Here is a 6,000-nt window from a genome sequence, read left to right as displayed (position 1 = left end):
TGGCCTTCTCAAGTGGGAAAAGCTGCCGCTCAGGGCATCCATGCCTGGCTCCTCATGGCAGGAAGACTCCGGAGATTTAAGAGTGTGATGGAGAAAGGAGGTCATCCTGTAGACTGGAGTTTCATGTTCTCAAGAACGTTAAGCCATGTGAACTTCAGCTCCCAGAATGCTGGCTGGTCACACGTTTTATAGGTCGAGGTCGAGAAACACGGCTGTTGACTATGATGTGACCTCTGGACTGAGATCAGCTACATCATTGTCACCTGCAGATGATGTTACTCATTGTGCACTCTTGAAGGCACCTCCAGCAGCTTCTGTTCACAGCTGGCTTGGCAGGAGACAACAGGTTCTGCATACAGAAAGACCCCCCGGGTTTTCTGGCTTCAGATAACAGAGCAGGAAAGAGAAGACCCCACGCCAGCCATGAAGGGTCAACAGTTGAGTTCAGAAAAACCCAGCAGTTCTTTGCCTTCTAACATTTTTTTCCCAAAAACATTTATTGATTTTATATTATTACATTTGATTAGTGCTTAATAAACATCGTGTTGGCTGGGTTAGTTTGTTTGCTTAATAATACAAGTTACATTCTTAGTCCCTTTTTTCCAACCATTGATATAATAAATTCCATGTTTGAAAATATTCTGTATCTCCTTTCCCTTTGATCCTCAGTGTAAATCTGTGCATTTCAGCACAGTCCAATATCATCTTGATTATCTCTTCATCTAGTGGCGTTTCTTCATTCTTCCAACAAATACAATCCTCAATGCTGTTAGTACATGCCATGTTAAATATATGCTTTGCTTATCAGATTTTTCTGGTATTATACCTAGTAAGAAAAGTTCAGGTTTAAAATCTACATGTTTTCCTAACATCTTTTCCAGCCAAATGTGTATTTTTGTCCAAAAGGTTTTTGCTTTAAAACAGGTCCACCACAAATGATAATACGTGCCAGATTTTTTTCTTACATTTCCAGCATTTACTAGACATATTTTTAAACATTTTTGCTAATCTAGCGGGTGGTAGGTGCCATCTATAGCACATTCATTGCCATTGTAACTTCAAACAGTCACTAAATGAACTCCACACAAAAGGCTCCAGAGGGTATAAAAACCCACTCCCTACATGTGCTCTCTCTCTCTTTTCTTCCAGAGCCATCTTCCTGTCTGGCTCTCCTCTTCAATAAACTGCAACCTTCTTTCTAAAGCAGTCGCCATATTGTTTATTCCCGGCTTGGACTGAACCATGATGAAGACTTTTCCTTCAACACTGGCATCTCCAGTTTTTTTAAAAAAACCATTGGAGAGCTGATATTCATCAGGATCACCATTATGAGGCTCAAGCAAGTGATGAGAAACACAGAGAAACTGCTTCACCCCCAGTTCAAGAGTTGCTACAAATTCTGCAAATGCTGCTTTCTGTTTTGGGCCAGAAAACCCAGGTTGAGTGGCTTTAAAAAAATGCCTCTGCCTGACTGTTCAACAGGGCTTTGCTGCCCCCAGCTGGTTTAAACAGGAAATAAGATATAGATTTACTTGCCAAGTTAAGGGTTAATTCTGACTTTTATCGCTCCGAGAGTTTTACAACTGTTTCTTGCATTTGGCTAGATGATTTCTGGCTATTCCTCCCAGATGTGGGAAAATAGGGGTGTCAAACCGCTGCCTGTCAAGTCATTGGATGAACACAGCAGGGGAGGAACAAGGAGGGATGGGATTTAAATCTGAATTCTAGAGCTGGGAGGATACAGGCAGTCCTTCACTTACAAGGATAATGGGCACCAGAATTTCTGTCGCTAAACAAGGGGGTTGTTAGGTGAGCCATGCTCCATTTCATGACTTTCTTTACGATGGTTGTTACGTGAATCGTGTAGTTGTTAAACACATCTGGCTTCCCCCGTTGACTTTGCTTGTCTCAGAAGCCAGCAGGTCGCAGCAACTGTCCTGACTACACACGAACTGGCAAGCGCCTGGATTTTTATCGCCTGACCATGGGGATCTGCAACCGTCGTAAGTACAAGGATAATGGTAAGTCGTTTTTCTTAGTCCCATTGTCATTTTGAATGGTCACTAAACAAAGTCAAGGACTGCCTGTATTTGAGGCATCAAGTCGACTCCAGGACAGGTTCAGGAATCCAAATTCAAATCCAAGCCTCCACATTAAAAATACATTAAAAAAAACAACAGGTAGAGCTTCAATCTCCCCACCGTGAGCATCATCTTGACTTTTCTGACCACAGCCTCCAACCCCACCCCACCCCCCGATTCCTTTCTTTCTGTAACTCAGGGTCCTTGTTCTGCATCCTTTGCTCTGGAACAAGAGAGAGTGGAGCCAAAGGACAGATTGTAGGCATGTCTGCAAGTTGTCTCTGGGTCTACAGGATAGTTCTCAACTTACTTGGAAACAAAGTTTTGGTCAGTAGGGGATTCAGTCATTAAGTGAGTCAGACCCAATTTTACAACTATTTTTACCTCATCCAGTGAATCAGTGTGCTCATTAAATGAATCACACGATTGAGGTCACTGCCCAGAGACTGGAGAAGAGAAAGCCTGGCCACAGAAATGTTGTCAATATATAGAATGTTTGCATAGCAGGAGAAGAGGGGAAAGAATACTTTGAAATCAGCAGAATTAGCTATAAATGATGGTCTGGGGCAGGAGTAGGCAACCGTGGCTCTTTTATGACTGGTGGACTTCAACTCCCAGAATTCCTGAGCCAGCCATGCTGAGGGGAAAGGGAGAGGTTTCCAAGCTGAGCCCTGCTGGCTCAGGAATTCTGGGAGTTGAAGTCCACCAGTCATGAAGGGGCCAAGGTTGCCTACCCCTGGTCTGGGGCATAGGAGAAAGCCAACATCCTAAGGACAGGGCTTCTAAGAACAATTAGCCAAGTTGTCCTTATAGTCCTCAACTTACAATCATTCATTTTGACTGTTCGAAGTTACAGCTGCACTGAAAAAAGTGACTTATAACCGTTTTTCACACTTAACAACCATTGCAGCATCCGCACAGTCATGTGATCAAAAACTTGGCAACTGGCATAAGTCGAGATAGTTAATGAGATGTACGAATGAGTCCTTGGGGTTATCTCCTTGGAGAAGAATTGGTTTCCCTCCAACCCAATTATCCCGAAAGGCACTCACAAAATCCACCCTCTGTCTTTCCTTTCTTTTACTTGTCTGGGCTCCGAAGAATGGAGAAAGATGGGGAATCCATTTCAGGGTCTTGGGAAGGTTGGTGGCCTCCCTATGAATCAAATACAACACGGGTGCTTCAGATTGCACCCATGATTAGGAAAACCGTCCCTCTCCGATAGAGTTAATCAGCAGCATTTTTCCCTTTATGGCAGCTGCCAGCTGTATTAACATAATTAATTATATTAGGGGCCCGGTAGATTAGCCAATTATGAAAGTGCCAATGTTCTGATTTTCCTTTAATTAATTTGTTTTGTTTACAATGCAGCAACATCTGTCAAGGCCCCAATGGACTAGAGCCGGAATAAGTCAGAACACATCTCTCTGGGACACAGAATTCCTTCACAAAATGTCACTGTCTTTTAAAGTACTCTTTTATTTCCAGGATGTTGTTTAAATACAGATTTTCGGCAACTGGTCGCCCTTTGTTCTTCTCACCTAGAGCATTTTTTCTTTCTCCACAAACATTCGTCAGGTGTTGGCCCCACATTTTTTTAAATCACTTGGGTGAAATCCATTGATAGAGCTGAGAAATTTAAATGCTTTAAAAAAAATGACCTATTTCGAAATCATTTTAGTTCAGCCACTAAAACTGAAGATCTGATTCTCAGCTTTAAAAAAAAACTGAAGACAGTATGAACACAAATCAGAGGGTTTTTTTTAAATAGTTGGTTAAAGCAGCTTTGTGACTTTTGCTATTGTTCCAACCGTTTGCTCACTCTGTCTAAAGAACACAAGAAATCTTGAAAAAACAATGAGACACAATGTCTTTTTACAATCACTTTGAATGTGGATTCCTCTGCCTCTGGCCTGCATTTTAATGAGAGTCATTAAAGCAATTAATGCTGGCATAAGAGAAAGCTCTTTTGAAAATTCGCTGCTGCTTTAGGTCAAGTCGATTGCTAGGTTGGTGAAATTAACATTAAAACTTTCTTTATCGAAAATGAAAGTGGGGGGATACTGAGACAGGAGTCTTAGCAAATCTCTTTCCAAAAAACATTTCACTCTCCAAGGATGTATCAAAGGGAAAAAAAGGGATTCTCCAGACAAAATTAATGACAAGACATTTGCATATATTTGAAAATATTTCTCTTAAAGTCAACAGTTAACCTTTAAGTACCAAGAAATTCTGAGTCCCATCTGGACAACATGAGTGGCCAAAGATGCAGCAAATCTGTCACCTGAGCCAAGCCATCCATACCATCAGCTAAGGTGATGTTATAGTGCAATGCTTGCTCACATTGGTCCTTGAGATTAGGAACAAATGCCAATATTGGAATCTTTGTTATGGATATATTAGCAAAACTCTTGTGTCTGTGACCTTTAACTGGATGAAACTGCGCATCATGAGATAACAGTTTTTGAACCAAGATACTTCAGATGAGCTAATGTATGAAATGCATCCAGAATCTGGGATACCAGATTCCTGTGGAACTAACATTTGACAAATTTTATAAAACATTTTATGACACAATAAGGTTAGGTCAACAGAACTCAGAGAGCAAAATGGACATCGCCATCGTTCTTGGGTATGATTAGGAAGGCACTGACTTTTCTAGGGTGCCCTATCTGTTTCCTGGGAAAATACATGGGAAAATCCCATTGGGGGAAAATTCCACTTAGGGTTAGGGTTAGGTCACCATGAACTCATAGAGCAAAATGGACACTGCCAACAAGCTCGGAGTGCTTGGGTATGGTTAGGAGGGCAGTGACTTTTCTAGGCTGCCCTATCTATGGTTCCTGGTAAAATACATGGGAAAATCCCATTGGAGGAAAATTCCACTTAGGGTTAGGGTTAGGTCACCTTGAACTCCTAGAGCAAAATGGACATCGCCAACAAACTCGGAGTGCTTGGGTATGGTTAGGAGGGCACTGACTTTTCTAGACTGCCCTATCTATGCTTCCTGGTAAAATACATGGGAAAATCCCATTGGAGGAAAATTCCACTTAGGGTTAGGGTTAGGTCACCATGAACTCTAGAGCAAAATGGACATCGCCAACAAATTCGGAGTGCTTGGGTATGGTTAGGAAGGCACTGACTTTTCTAGCTGCCCTATCTATATTTCCTGGTAAATACATGGGAAAATCCCATTGGAGGAAAATTCCACTTAGGGTTAGGTCACCTTGAACTCCTAGAGCAAAATGGACATCGCCAACAAACTCGGAGTGCTTGGGTATGGTTAGGAGGGCACTGACTTTTCTAGACTGCCCTATCTATGCTTCCTGGTAAAATACATGGGAAAATCCCATTGGAGGAAAATTCCACTTAGGGTTAGGGTTAAGTCACCTTGAACTCCTAGAGCAAAATGGACATCGCCAACAAACTCGGAGTGCTTGGGTATGGTTAGGAGGGCACGGACTTTTCTAGGCTGCCCTATCTATGCTTCCTGGCAAAATACATGGGAAAACCCCATTGGGGGAAAATTCTACTTAGGGTTAGGGTTAGGTCACCATGAACTCAGAGAGGAAAATGGACATCGGCAACAAATTCAGAGTGCTTGGGTATGGTTAGGAGGGCACTGACTTTTCTAGGATGCCTTATCTATGTTTTCTGATAAAATACATGGGAAAATGCCATTGGAGGAAAATTCCACTTAGGGTTAGGGTTAGGTCACCATGAACTCCTAGAGCAAAATGGACACCGCCAACAAACTCAGAGTGCTTGGGTATGGTTAGGAGGGCACTGACTTTTCTAGACTGCCCTACCTATGTTTCCTGGTAACATACATGGGAAAATCTGAAGTCACATCTGGCAAATCTACTTCTGCTATATCTGTTGGTACAGAAATCTTACATACCTTCTACAGTGTCAGATT

The sequence above is a fragment of the Crotalus tigris genome, unplaced genomic scaffold (genome assembly GCF_016545835.1).
Source record: "Crotalus tigris isolate CLP2741 ecotype Arizona unplaced genomic scaffold, ASM1654583v1 scf7180000017614.5298720, whole genome shotgun sequence".
Taxonomy (NCBI): domain Eukaryota; kingdom Metazoa; phylum Chordata; class Lepidosauria; order Squamata; family Viperidae; genus Crotalus; species Crotalus tigris.
This window is presented reverse-complemented; position numbering follows the sequence as displayed.